Source organism: Canis lupus, chromosome 2 (assembly GCF_011100685.1).
Source record: "Canis lupus familiaris isolate Mischka breed German Shepherd chromosome 2, alternate assembly UU_Cfam_GSD_1.0, whole genome shotgun sequence".
Taxonomy (NCBI): Eukaryota; Metazoa; Chordata; class Mammalia; order Carnivora; family Canidae; genus Canis; species Canis lupus.
The window spans coordinates 71,712,808-71,727,818 of NC_049223.1; the positions used below are offsets into that span (position 1 = coordinate 71,712,808).

Consider the following 15,011-nt stretch of genomic DNA (forward strand, 5'->3'; position numbering starts at 1 on the left):
CAACAATTACACAAAGAAAAAGAAAATGTATACAAATTGGTAAGGAATAAGTTAAACTGCTATTATTTGCAGGTACCTAATTCTACATGTAGAAAACCTAATGTCTCCCCAGAAATGTGTTAGAATTAATGAATTCAGTAAATTTGCAGGTAAAACATCAATATGCAAAAATCTGTTGCATTTCTACACAATAATAATGAACTATCAGAAAGAAAAATTAACAAAACAATCCCATTTATAATGGCATCAAAAAGAATAAAATGTCTAGGAATAAGTTTAACCAAGGAAGTGAAAGACCTGTATACAGAAAACTATAAGACATTGATTTAAAAATTGAAGATGACACAAATAAATGGAAAGATAGTCCATGTTCATGTATCAGAAGAATATTATTACGATGTCCATACTACCCAAAGCAATCTACAAAATCAGTGCAATTCCTTTCAAAATTCCAGTGACATTTTTCACAGAACTGGAACAAATAATTCTAACATTTGGGTGGAAAATTTTTTTTAAAAAGATAAGAAAGAAAAAAAATACTGCTGACTTAACTGTAAGTTAACAGATCCTTCCCAAGGCAGTCTAGTACTTTAACGTCTTAAAGATCTTACTACAGATTGTGTTGGATGCACTTTAACTTATTAGCTTGGTTAATAATTTGTACTAGGTAGACTTGCTTTTATTTGCTGTAGAAAATAGCAATAATCTTTGTAATACATTTCTTTTAGCAAATTTATTTTGGGTCCCTACTATGTTCGGTTTCAATAATACATGTACAGGCTGCTCATGTGAACTAGGTAACATTATGTAAGAATGACATTTACACTTAAATCCTGAATTTGGTTTTCTTTCTACATATTTGAATTAAACTATAGGATGTAATATAACCTATATCACCAGGTGGTAGCAAAAAAAAAAAAAAAAAAAAGCAGAAGGAGATAACATAATTAGAATTAAACTTTCATCCTAAGAAAATGTTATTTCAACCAGTGACAATGGTATATGATTTTTTAAAGATTTTATGATTTTATGTTTTCAAAACACTGGTTTCTCATCAGTAATCTAGTTTGAGGTTCTTGTGTTAATTTGCATCAGTTTAATATAAAATCATGTTCTTTATAGGTACAGTTAAATCAATTTCATTTGGGAGTCTTCACAAATGAACTGTAAAAATCTATAATGGTAAAACAGTAAACATAAAAGCAGCTTTAGGGGATCCGTGGGTGGCTCAGCGGTTTAGTGCCTGCCTTTGGCCCAGGGCGCGGTCCTAGAGACCTGGGATTGAGTCCCATGTCGGGCTCCTGGCAGAGAGCCTGCTTATCCCTCTGCTGTGTCTCTGCCTCTCTCTCTCTATGTCTAAAATAAATGAATGAATGAATATATATATAATGAAATATATATATTTATATATAATATTATATATTTATATATAATAAATTCATTCATTTATATATAATAAATTCATTATATTCATATATATATATATATATATATATATAACTATTCCGTGTGGTTTAACTCTTTAATTATATTAACTCTTTAATCTTTACAACCCTGTGAAGTAAGTACTGTTCTTATCTCCATTTTACAAATGAGGAAACAAGGCACAGAAGTTATAAAACTTGCCCAAAGTAACACAGTTAGTTGGGCAGCTGGGTTTGAACTTAGTCTTTCTGGCTTCAGAGTTCATGATCTTTTTGTACAGAGTTCTACTAGTTTAGTGATTTCTTCCTTTATAGCTTAAGGAAAACAGGACCAGGTCTTTGCCTCTTAAAAAAATTATCTTGTGGAAGTTAGTTACTTTTGAGTTTTTGGAGAAAAGGCAGTATTTTTAATAAAGTGCATTTTATATTACTAACATGTCTTACTTGATCTTTTTTTTTTTTTTTTGTAAGATTTTATTTATTTATTCATGAGAGACAGAGAGAGAGGCAGAGACACAGGCAGAGGGAGAAGCAGGCTCCATGCAGGAAGCCTGACCTGGGACTCGATCCCAGGTCTCCAGGATCACACCTGGGCTGCAGGCGGCGCTAAACTGCTGCACCACCGGGGCTGCCCTTACTTCTTGATCTTAATATTTTTTCTTTCTTTGATCTGCAAAGTATTCAACAAATTTATGTCTCAAACTCTGAAATCTTAATGTTCCCAATATGAATTTAACAACTTAGAAATACAAAACGAAACTAAAACTAAAATTTCTGACTTACCTGTGTTTCATTTCCAAATTTGGAACTTTGTGCAAAACTAAGTGTTTTTAGTTTTACTTAGAAAAGAGGAGGAGAATTTTGACAAACCAATTCCTTTGTAAATTAAAAATGCAAATAGTCATTTAGAATATCATTAATCATATTAGGATACTTCTTTGTGCTTTTGTTATTCCCAAATATAAAAATTTTTGTTGCGTCTCCAAGGGAAGGAGATGATTTTATATCAGTTGAGGTGGTAGTTTAAGAATCTGGGACTGAGATAGGAGAAGTGATTTTTCTGAGTATTTTAAAAACAGTTGAGAATCATGGGATCTGGTTAACAGAAAAAAACTACAGTTATTTCTGGTAAGAAGTGACACTTGGTTAGGGATACTACTTATTTTTTACATATTAACTCCACTTGTTAATTCAGACATAAGTACACCCTTTTTCATAGTAGCTTTTGTCTTTTTTTCTTTTTTTGGGAAAAATACTATTATGGAGCTGAAAAGTCTAGGCTTTGCTATGATAATTTACTTATTGGTGTTTAGAATGTACTTTGGTTTAAATATTTAATATTTGTTTCAAAAGAAGCTCTTTTATGTGTGTTTGATAATCAGTTTCTCTTCTAAAATTTCAATAGTACTTTTACCTGAAATTTAATAATGTAATTACTGAATTTACAAAAATTGTTTATTGCTATCAGCACTGTTACTATGGGAATAAATTAGAATGATTAGCTCTTAGGTGGGATTGAACTTTATTCTTTAGTTTCCATAGTAGTTAAAAAGATTTAGGTCAGATTTACCTGTTGTTCCTCCTTTTTTCAAAATAAGAGGGAATTTTAATTTAGCACAATGATGTTAATTTTTTTTCCTACTAGATTGATATGATAGCTTCACTCTCTTTATCGACAGCATCATAGAAAATAATGTGTACGTGACTTGGTTTTTAGAAAATTAGAATTTAGAGAACATTTTAGGATAAAAAAATAGTATTTACAGGTCTTATTTTTTTAAAAAGTGTTACTAATTCACTGAAATTTTCAAATCTGCTTTTTCTTTTTACCACATCTTTGCTGTAGATTCGGAAGCAATGATTAGATAACATTGATGAATAAGTGTTCATGAGAGTGAGAATTGAGAGCTTTTGCAAAGAAAATAAGCCATCTCTAACATTGGCGTGACATTTAATAGCTAGATGAACAGAAAATCTTTGCTTTATCTCATTTTTGTGTATCTCCTGTTAGTATGTATTTATTTAATGTCGGTACCTCACATTCTGTGAAATTGTTTATTTGGAATAACTGTTAAACTATTAATTCTTATGCAGATGGTTTTCTTTTTCAGAGGGTTGCCTTAAAAATACTGTAATTTAGAGAACCACCAAAATTCTGAATGTTATTTCCTATGTAGTTTGAAGTGGATATTTTTCTCCTATTGTCTGGCATTTTCTTTTATTCTGATAAAGTGGCTTTCAAATTTTTTTGATCAGGACCCACTATAAGATGCAGTTTTTCATTGTTACCCAGTACTCACATATATATGTGTATTATCCAATACTTGTACACATACATATTAATGTTTAAAATTGAAACAGGAGTTTTGTGAAAGTGTTATTTTTACTACTGGATGTGAATTGTAATATTTTCTACTCTATTTTGTTTTACTGTATTTCATTTAAAACTGTTGATCTCCACTAAGTTAATAAGATATTAATACATTTTACCTGCAGTTTGAAAAATTCTAATGACTGCTAGATTTTTTCCAATATTGTTTTTTTGGAATTGAAAATGTTTGAGTTTGTTACTTTTTTCTCTGAAATGTATCTTGAATCTGTTAAGCTTTTAATCTAAATAACTATGCAGAACAATTAAGAGAGGGAGACTCTATTGCCAATTGCCATTACTGTCATCTCTGTTCTTTACTGTGTCCAGGCATATCATTTTAAAAACTGCAATAATAAAGAATCGGGAGGTTGAAAACACTTGTTCACATGTAGAACTTCTATCATTAGAATCCTTTGCTAGGTTCCAAATAATAGTCAAAGTTTAAGTTGATGAAGTTGCTTTTCACAAATTTTGTTTCTGCCCTTGGCAGCTAATCAAAAGGTTACAAAGCTGCTTTATTCTACTTTCTTCTGGCCCCAATCCAGTCCTTGTAAACCAAAAAAGAGACCTGAGGAGTGAAGCAGTTTGCTTGTGTGTATATGGTCAGGTGAAAGTAACATGTCTAAAGAGTAGACTGCACGTATGTATTGTCCTGACTCCTTTCCTGTAATCACAAAGGGGAAAAGAGAGTAGAGATATCAACAGTTCCTAGCATATCGTAGCCAATAAGTGAGGCAGGGTCAGCAGCATACTCTACTGTTAGTGTTTTTTTTTTTTTTTGTCACCACCACCTCCTAACATTTACTAAGCACTTACTATGTTCCATGCACTATTTAAAGCACTTCACTTGGGGCGCCTGGCTGGCACAGTCAGTTAAGCATCCAACTCTTGGTTTCAGATCAGGTCATGATCTCAGGGTCATGAGATGGAGCCCTGTATGGGGTTCTGTGCTCAGTGCAGAGTCTGCTGGGTATTTTCTCTCCCTCTGCCCCTTCCACTTGTGCTCATGCGTGCACAAACACGCTCTCTCTTTCTGTCTCTAAATAAATAAATCTTAAAAAAATAATAAAGCACTTCATTCGCTTGGGAGGCCTAGGAGAATGAGAATGAGAGGATAAAGAAGAAAATTGCCTCTTTATTATTATCTGGCTTGTGAATTCTGGCTACTGGTGTAGCATGGCATAGCATGCATTTTTAGCTTGGTCAGCCTTTTAAAGTCATCAGCACTGTCTGTGATGTTCCATATTGAATGGTACATAGCTGTGGTTTGAGACCTCAGACTTTGAAGCGAGGCTGCCTGGGCTTGAATTTCAGGTTGGTGTCTTCCTAGGTAAATAACCTTGGGCAAGTCATTCTCCGTACTTTAGTTTCCTCATCTGTAAAATGGTGATAATGATAAATAGTACCTATCATAGACTTATTGAGAGGATCAAATGAGTTATACATGTAAAGTACTTAGAACGGTGTTCTAACCCATAAAAAACATTCCATAAATGTTAGTTATTAATAACTCACAACTCACAGTTGGATCTCCTAAAAGTACTTGTGACCATGATGAGTTCTGTGTATTTGCTAAGTAACAGTCTGTGATTGACATTCAATGTTTTATTGTCCAGGAGCTTGAAAACAGCGTTTCTTGGAAAGGACTCATAGGGAAAGTTGTTATATAGGGTATTGGGAATCAAAGCCAAATAAGAAAGGTAAAGCTACAGGTCCAACTTATTTAATCTTTCATAGGAATCTCTTGTTATTTGGACCATATACTTAATAATCTAAATACTTTTCCCTTTGAAAAACTAAGGGCAACTAGTTATCAAATTGACTTTCACTCAAGACCAGATTTCTTTCCTGAATTTATCTTACGCCTAAGATACTTATTTATTATTTTTCTTTAACAAATAGCTATATCATGTTTCCTGTAGTGCCAGGCACTATCCTGAGAGCTTCACAAATATTAACTCATTTAAATCTTATGATGAAGACACATTATTATTATTCCCATTTTATTTATCTATTTATTATTTATTTATTTATTATTTATTTATTATTCCCATTTTACAGATGAAGTAACTGGGACATAGGAAGGTTATAAATAAGTAAACTCCCATACCTTTTATCAGGGTGGAGCTGGGATTTGAGCCTAAGTAGTCTGGCTCCAGAGTTAATGCTTCAAGGTTGCCCAGCCTGCTTCTTCTAGAGGTGAATTATGTTGAAAAGAGTAAAATAACAGGTGTTCAAACTTCACTACTACTGTGAAACTAATACAACTCTGTGCATTAACTACATTGGAATTAAATTTTTTTAAATATAGAAAAAAATTCACTATTCCTCACCTTGTGCTGAAATGACAGTACTGAGTTTTTGGCTGATGTATTCTCAAAAGAGTAAATAAGTTTGGGGAAATAAAACATTAATAGAAGAACTGAACCTAGATTTTATAGTTTTGACAACTGAAGACATACATTTCAAAAGACTTAGTTCTGTTAGTATAGTGTAAGATAAATTTGATCTGAATAATAGAGAGTTGGTAATTAAATATATAGATAGATTTATAGGAAGTGATACAGTTTTGTTTTTCAAAGGTGGAAGAAATAGGGTAAAAATTTTTCTATATAACTGGAAAACACATTTATAGGTGTCGTGCCCAAGATTGCGAATCCGAGAAACCACCAAGGAGCCGACACCGATGCAAACACAGGAGGGTTTATTTACAAGCTCGAGCTTGGGTCCAAGTATACCCGACACAGCGGAGCAGGGACTTGGACCCCGAGACTAAGAGCCCTAGCAGCTTTATAGGGGCCAGTGGCCAATGGGATATACAGAAAGTTGCAGTCATGTCCACACGCAGGTGGCCAGTTGAATTACATCTCCCCCTATAGTATCCATTTGAGCTGGCCTATTTGGTCAGAATCGGGGGTGTAGTTTTGGCAGGCACAAGACGGGGTTACATTGTTATGAGACGATTTCCGATTAGGGTGTGCCCAGCGGTTTGGCTAGGGTGGGGCAGCGCCTTAAGCAATAAGCAGGTTATGTGGGGGTCATACAGGAGGTGGCAGGTGTAGCACAAAATGGAGTTAGTCCTGCTCTGCTTGTCCAGGGGTAGGGGATTTTTGTTAAATTTCCTGGGTCCCACATAGGATATTCATACTGGAATTAAACCATGTATCAGGCCATAGCACCTATAGAAAAAAATTGCGATTCTCTTAGAAATGTTAACCTCACAGATCAAAGAAGGATAAAGAAAATTTTGGGTTCTTTCCTTTTGCTGCTGGCCGCAGCCATTAGTATGCTCATGCTTCAGAAGAGGCTTGCCTCCAGTGTCCTCCACTGTGGCAAAAAGAAGGTCTGGTTGGACCCCAATGAGACCAATGAAATTGCCAATGCAGACTCCCGTCATCAGATACGAAAACTGATCAAAGATGGGCTGATAATCCGGAAGCCTGTGACTGTCCATTCCCGAGCTCGGTGCCGGAAAAACACTCTGGCCCGACGGAAGGGCAGGCATATGGGCATTGGTAAGAGAAAAGGTACTGCCAATGCTCGAATGCCTGAGAAGGTAACGTGGATGAGGAGGATGAGAATTCTACGCAGGCTGCTCAGAAGATACCGTGAATCTAAGAAGATTGACCACCACATGTATCATAGCCTCTACCTGAAAGTGAAGGGTAACATGTTCCAGAACAAGCGGATCTCATGGAACACTTCCACAAGCTGAAGGCAGACAAGGCTTGCAAGAAGCTTCTGGCTGACCAGGCTGAGGCCCGCAGATCTAAGACAAAGGAGGCCCGCAAGCGCCTTGAAGAGCGGCTCCAGGCCAAGAAGGAGGAAATCATCAAGACTCTCTCCAAGGAGGAAGAGACCAAGAAATAAAACTCCCTCTCTCTTGTCTGTACATAGTGGCCTCAGCATGAATCAGATCAGTTATTCAATAAAACAAACCTTTATCTGCCTAAAAAAAAAAATAAAAAGAAAAAAAAAAAAGAAAAATTTTGGAGGCTTTGAGTTCCATGGAGTCTGGATCTGGCACATTAAATAAATTCTTAGGTTTGTGATTGACAAGTTACTAAAAACAGAAAGAGTTGGAAGGATTGTAGTAGAACTGTTAGATTATTATTAAGCTCACTTTGACAAATCTAATTCAGATTAACTCATTCCTTTGCAATACTTTTTACTATGGTTTTGGAATTTTTCTTGTAGAACACATCCCCCTATTTTATCAGAAGCTTGTGGGGGGAAAGTTTTTTTAATTTTTATTAAAGGTTATTTTATAGACAGCTTGAAGGGATGATTTTCCAAGAAATAATATTAGGTTAAGAACAATTCTTCTTAGAGAATCTGTTCCTGATAAAGTATTTTTCTTATTAAGAACGTGGTACAGGGTGGCTCAGCGGTTGAGTGTCTGCCTTTGGCTCAGGGCGGGATCCTGGAGTCCCGGGATCGAGTCCCACATCGGGCTCCCTGCATGGAGCCTGCTTCTCCCTCTGCCTGTGTCTCTGCCTCTCTCTCTGTGTCTCTCATGAATAAATAAATAAAATCTTAAAAAAAAAAAAAAAAAGAACGTGGTACAGCCTAAGTGTATTTTTTAAAAATTATTTCTCTGTAAGTTCTGATAGTATTCTGTTAAGTGTGAAGTTACTATAAATATTCGTACAGCTGACAATACCATGATATGTCGGTCAGTCATACTTCCCAAATAAAGTAACCAGAAGAATTCACCAACTTTACCACAGTCAGTTGGCTGGGCTGTTTATTTATGGAAGGAGTTCACCACCGTGGTGATGGCTTTTGTCTGTCTGCAGACAGTTCTGCAGGGAAGGTGTTGTTGGTTATAATTTTTTCCCCCACAGAAATGTAATTTGTGTTGATGCCTGAATTGTGAGAGCTAAAAGGCTTTCTTAGGGTCCCTTGAAAGAGAGCTTTAAGGTGGGTCAGCTTTAAGGTGGGTCAGCTTGCAAAATAATAAACATAAGTCATCAGTCAGTTAAGCATCTAGCTCTTGGTTTCAACTTGGGTCATGATCCCAGGGTTGTGAGATATTTTTGTCTACTTCAGCAGGACTCGAGTACAAAGGACTTTGAGTAATATGTTAGATATGTTAGATGTTTTTTGAAAGGTAATATATCAAGAAAGGTTGCCATCATTTGATGAGACTGGTGAATTTCTGAAAGATAAACAATGAGATGGGATTTAATAGAGAGTAGGAGAAGAAATCACAGCTGGAAGTATATGTAGAAGTTCCAAAAATGTATCAGACTCCAAGAAACAATTATGAAGAAATTGAAGGGTGCTTGGAGCATAAATCAGTTTCCGGCCCTTACTCTTGATTTTGAGCATCTGGTGTTTGTCTCCTGGATAAAGCCTGGAGAAATGCTTTCAAGACACATTGTACAGTCTGCTTGGAGAGGGCATGTGTTTCCCTCTGGTCTATTCTCCCCTTGGAGTTTAGTGTATATTAAACAAATTATGTCATTCTCTAGCTTGAAGCACCCATTGCCTTCCCAAATTCCATATCATGTGTTACAAGGCGGTATGTGATGTGGCTCTTGCCTGCTTCTCAGTCTTCATTTCCAACCATTCCTTCACTTTCTAATACTGGTCTCTTTGCTATATCTCAAACATGCCAAGATGTTATCCTTTCACTTTTTTTATTCTTGTTTTCTTCTGAAACCTCTTCCTTTGCATCTGCTTATAACTCTCTCCTTTTCATTATTCAGAACTCTGCTGAAATATTACCACCTCAGAGAAATTATTACCCTATCTGAAATAGCTCCCCTGTAGTCCGTTGTTGTCTCTTTGTGTTCCTTTCCATAGTACTTATTACTTTGTAAAATTATATTACCTTATGTATTTGTTCATCTTCCTATTAGAATATAAGTTCCTTGAGGCTGGGGATTTTGTGTTTATCACTGAATTCCCAGTATCTAAGCTAATGGAGGGCACATAGTACACATTCAATGAATATTTTATAAATGAATGAATGAATTTTGGGATTAGAAAAAGAAGAATGAGGAGTCTGAAGTAACTATAGACTGCTATAACAAAAGTAGAGGAAATGAAATGCAAAGTGACTAGCTAAGTCTGGTATTTCTCCCTAGGATAAAGCTTTGATAGCTATTCCAAAGTGAAAGTCATGGCATAAGAGGCCAGAGATATCCCTAATAATTTATTTGATGTTCAGAAGAGATGGATTCATATCCGGAAAGCAGATTACCTGCGGACACTGATGAACTGTATATTTCACCCCTCTTCCATAATACCGTAAGTGAATGTATATAACTAGAACCTACCTATACAACAGATGAACAAAAATTCTCATCTACTCTGAGGGAAAAAAGTAAAACTCCCAACTGTAAAAATGAACTCTAATAGTCTAGATTTAATCATTTGAGGAAAAGTAATGTTATGAAAAAAGATGATTCTTTTTGCAGCTGACACTAAAGGAAATAGTGAATAGTATGAACTGAAGATTTTAAAGATAAGCATTTTTTAGTAATTTCAGAGGAAATAAATAATGAAATAAATGTAAATATTGAAATTTTGAAGAGAAAAATTCAAAAGCAAATATAGCAAAATAATAAACATAAAGATTGAGCTAAGGGTTGCCTAGGTAGCTCAGTTATTTAAATGTCGGACTCTTGATTTAGGCTCAGGTCATGATCCCAGAGTCATGAGGTCCAGCTCCACATCTGCTCTGTACTGGGTGTGGAGGGTGTTTAAGATTCTCTCCTCACGGGGATCCCTGGGTGGTGCAGCGGTTTAGCGCCTGCCTTTGGCCCACGCAATCCTGCGATCCTGGAGGGCGCAATCCTTGAGACCTGGGATCGAGTCCCACATCGGGCTCCCGGTGCATGGAGCCTGCTTCTCCCTCTGCCTATGTCTCTGCCTCTCTCTCTCTCTCTCTCTGACTATCATAAATAAATAAAAAATTAAAAAAAAAAAAGATTCTCTCCTCACCCCCCCCCCACCCATCACTCTCATCACCCTACCCCTAGCTCCACTGGGGCTAGCTTCCCCCCCCACCAAAAACAAACAAACAAACAAAAAAAAAAAAAAAAAAAACTGAGTTAAAGGAGTTTCTCAGTTAAAGTGCAGGATGTCAGCAGTAATGACAGTGAGAACCTCTGAAATTCTCCCTTCCATAAAAGCAATGGGAACCTGGGCAGACACAATCAACTGTTTCAGAACTCTGAAAATTAACCATAGGCTTACAGTAAACTGGGAGTATTTATTCAAGAAAAATGGCCACATTTCAGGAAAAACAGTAAACTTTGTAGCAGTTTAACTTGCCCAAGTGCCATCCTCCTCTCTCTAATTCCATGGTAACTTTGAAAACCAGCAGCCCCCCAGGATGCCTGGGTGGCTCAGCAGTTGAGTGTCTGCCTTTAGCTCTGGCATGAGGCTGGGGGTCCTGGGATGAGTACCCACATCAGGCTCCTCCCCACAGGGAGCTTGCTTCTCCCTCTGCATATGTCTCTGCCTCTCTGTGTCTCTCATGAATAAATAAAAAAGTTTTTTAAAGGTAAGTGTATGGTCTTTTTAAGGAAGCCAATGAAATGTTGATTCTAAAACTTCATGAAAACCACAAAATAAGAAACTGTGGAAGAAGTCTTACAAGTATCAATGTAAGAATCTTAAATTCAGTACTAGAAAATAGAATTTAACAGTTTTTTTTTTCTATTTTATTTTATTTATTTATGATAGGCACACAGTGAGAGAGAGAGGCAGAGACATAGGCAGAGGGAGAAGCAGGCTCCATGCACTGGGAGCCTGACGTGGGATTCGATCCCGGGTCTCCAGGATCACGCCCTGGGCCAAAGGCAGGCGCCAAACCGCTGCACCACCCAGGGATCCCAATTTAACAGTTTATTAAAATAATATTCTACAATCCAAGAGTTTGGTTTCTGAAATAAATGCATATATGGCTCAATATTAGAACATCTATTAACAAGTTTTAATAGATGATAGAAAAACTGTATGATCATTTTGGATGCCAGAAAAGCATTTGACCAAATTAATATCCTTTCCTGATAAATACATGTAAATGTAGATAATAAAGCTATCGAAGTTGTAGACAAAAGTATGAATGTATAAGTTGGAGAAGGCTAAATAGGGCATAAATTCTAGAAAGCACAAAGGGAAAAAAGATTGACAAGTTTTATTTCTTAAAAATCATGCTTTCTATTTTGCAATTTGAGATCATGTTTTACTTGTTGAGTTAGGCAAGAAATTTAAAAGATGGTACTTGGTGCTGGTTAAGGCACAGCAAAGTGGGTATTAATGGTTGCAACCTTATTAGTAAATTGTCAGGATTGGCAGAGTTAGGGTTCATCAGAGAAGCAGAACTACTTAGAAGAAATATATGTACACATACACATACACAGATAAATAATACATGTGTGTTTGTAAGGGCTAAAGGTACCTAACCGGGCAGCCCCAGTGGTGCAGCGGTTTAGCTCCACCTGCACATCGGGCGTGATCTGGAGACCTGGGATCGAGTCCTATATCGGGCTCCCTGCATGGAGCCTGCTTCTCCCTCTGCCACTGTCTCTCTCTCTCTCTCTGTCTCTATGAATAAATAAATAAAATCTTTTAAAAAATCAAATAAAAAAATAAAGGTACCTAACCTTGTGTGTAAAGAAGGCAATTCTCAAGTATCCCCAAAGAAATCTAGTACAGAGGGGCCAGTCAGCATCATCAGATCCTGCAGAAGTACACTTGGTATATCCAAATCAAAGGCTTTGGCATGGAGAGGGAAACTGTCAACAAAATAAAAAGGCAATCTACTGAATGGGAGCAGATATTTGCAAATGACACATTTGATAAGAGGTTAATATCCAAAATATATAGAGAACATATATAACTCAACACTAAATAAGCAGTCTTCTGATTTTTAAGTCAGAGTAGACATTTTTCCAAAGTACACACAAAATAACAAATGTTGGTGAGGATGTGGAGAAAAAGGAACCCTTGTGTACAGTTGGTGGGAATGCAAATTGGTATAGCCACTGTGGAAAACAGCATGGAAGTTCCTCAAAATTAAAAATATAATTACCATGTGATTCAGTAATTCCACTACTGAGTATTTACCCAAAAGAAATGAAAATAGGGGGGATGGGTTAACTGGATGACGGGCATTAAGGAGGCACAGAATGAGATGACTGTATGTTGGCAAATTGAATTTAAATAAAATACAAAATAAAATTTTAAAATGGGAAAAGAAAATGAAAACACTAATTATTCAAAAAGATATATGCACCCCTATGTTTATTACTATTTACAGTAGCCAAGATATGGAAGCAACCCAAGTGTCCATTCACAGATGAATAAATATATGGTACATACACACATAGAATACTGCTATTCAGCCATAAAAAAAATAAAAGATCTTGCCATTTGCACCAACATGGGTGGACCTAAAGGGTATATAATACTAAGTGAAGTAAGTCAGAGAAAGATAAATACCATAAGATTTCACTCGTATCACACAAAACAAATGAACAAAGAAAAAGAAGGGGAGGAGGGCGGGGGGTGGGAGTGAATGGGTGACGGGCACTGGGTGTTATTCTGTATGTTAGTAAATTGAACACCAATAAAAAAAAAAAAAAAAAAAAAAAAAACAAAGAAAAAGAGACCAAAAAAACCACTCTTAAATACAGAGAATAAACTGGTAGTTGCCAGAGGTGAGTGGGTGGGGCGTTGGTAAAGTCTAAGGAGACTACATTTACGATAAGCACTGATAGGACATACACAGATGTGGACTGAGAAAACATTAGTGAAAAAATTAACTCTTAATTTCCATAGGAAACATTTTATAGTGGTATAGAAACCAGAATACAAATTAAAGAATTGGAGTTTTAAATTTTGGTGAAGTCCGATTTCTCTTTTTTTTTTTTTTTTTTCTTTTGTGGGTTTGTAGTGGTTTCATACCTAAGAAATCCACTGGACTAAATAACCTGTGGATACGGTCCTACCTTATTTAGTCTTCCTCTCTCAGTGCATAGCAAGACACTTATGAATGCAAAGGGGACTAACAATTTGGGGGTACCTATATTTGTGTTAGACACATGGATTGTACTAGACTCTTTTTCTAAGTATTCATTGAATTTTAAAATGAATCTATATTTACAAGAGAGATAAGAGTGACTTGTCCAGGTCTTACAGCTAGTAGTTAACAGAGCTAAATAAACCTTTTTGACTCTGAATCCCATCTCTTTCCCTTGTATTAATTTGCCGGTTAAATTAAGCAAGCTCCTGTAGTGTATTTGGAATGACTGATTTTATAAAAACTTGATCACAAACTTCTAAGAACCATCTGTCTTTTTTTTTTTTTAAGATTTATTTATTCAGGGATCCCTGGGTGGCGCAGCGGTTTGGTGCCTGCCTTTGGCCCAGGGCGCGATCCTGGAGACCCGGGATCGAATCCCACATCAGGCTCCCGGTGCATGGAGCCTGCTTTTCCCTCTGCCTATGTCTCTGCCTCTCTCTCTCTCTCTCTGTGACTATCATAAATAAATAAAAATTAAAAAAAAAAAGGCTATTCTTAAAAAAAAAAAAAAAGATTTATTTATTCATTCATTCATTCAGAGAGAGAGAGAGAGAGAGAGAGGCAGAGACATAGGCAAGAGGGAGAAGCAGGCTCCATGCAGGAAGCCGTATGTGGGACTCGATCCCAGGTCTCCAGGAGCACACTCTGGGCTGCAGGCCGCGCTAAACCACTGTGCCACTGGGGCTGCCCAGAACCATCTGTCTTATAAAGCAAACTTGCTTAATGATTTTTTTGCAACCTTTTTGGTATTATGCCTCTAAGCCCCTTAAATATCTTTTTTAAAAGAAAACAGTGCTGTTCAATGTTAACATCCATAATGACACTCCGGTAAATGATGAAAAGATACGGATTTTATGCGACTTTTTTTCTTTTAAGACTTCTAACTAAAGGATTTTCTTTTTCTTTTTCTTTTTTTTTTCGTTTTTAAAATTTATTTATTTTTTCCAGATACATGTTTTCATGGTATATCATTGGGTTTGCGAAGTATTTTCTGTAGAGTAATTCTTCTGGCTTGATAAATGTCTATGTATTTTGCAGAGATCTTTGGTTCAATTGCTTGTCTCTTAAGTACCCCTTACTCTTTGTTTTTGTCTTTGAGTACATAGGTTTCTATTTTAGGTGTAATTTATCTGTTTCTAGTTAGGTGTAATTGGTTCTAATTGTATTGTAT

The 15,011-nt window shown here is 36.2% G+C and overlaps 1 protein-coding gene and 1 pseudogene across 3 annotated transcripts in view; both read left to right on the top strand.

The window, feature by feature from the left end:
• The window catches only part of EYA3 (EYA transcriptional coactivator and phosphatase 3), a 103,982-nt gene that overhangs the window by 5,060 nt on the left and 83,911 nt on the right, over window positions 1–15,011 (top strand). Inside the window, exon 2 of one of the 3 annotated variants that reach the window (XM_038531380.1) lies at window positions 9,891–10,053. The exons of the other annotated variants lie outside the window; for them this stretch is intronic. The gene's annotated coding sequence lies outside the window, so the exon portion shown is untranslated. The remainder of the gene's footprint in view (window positions 1–9,890; window positions 10,054–15,011) is intronic. 3 annotated transcript variants of the gene reach the window in all.
• Window positions 6,518–7,786, top strand: LOC100688301 (annotated as a pseudogene).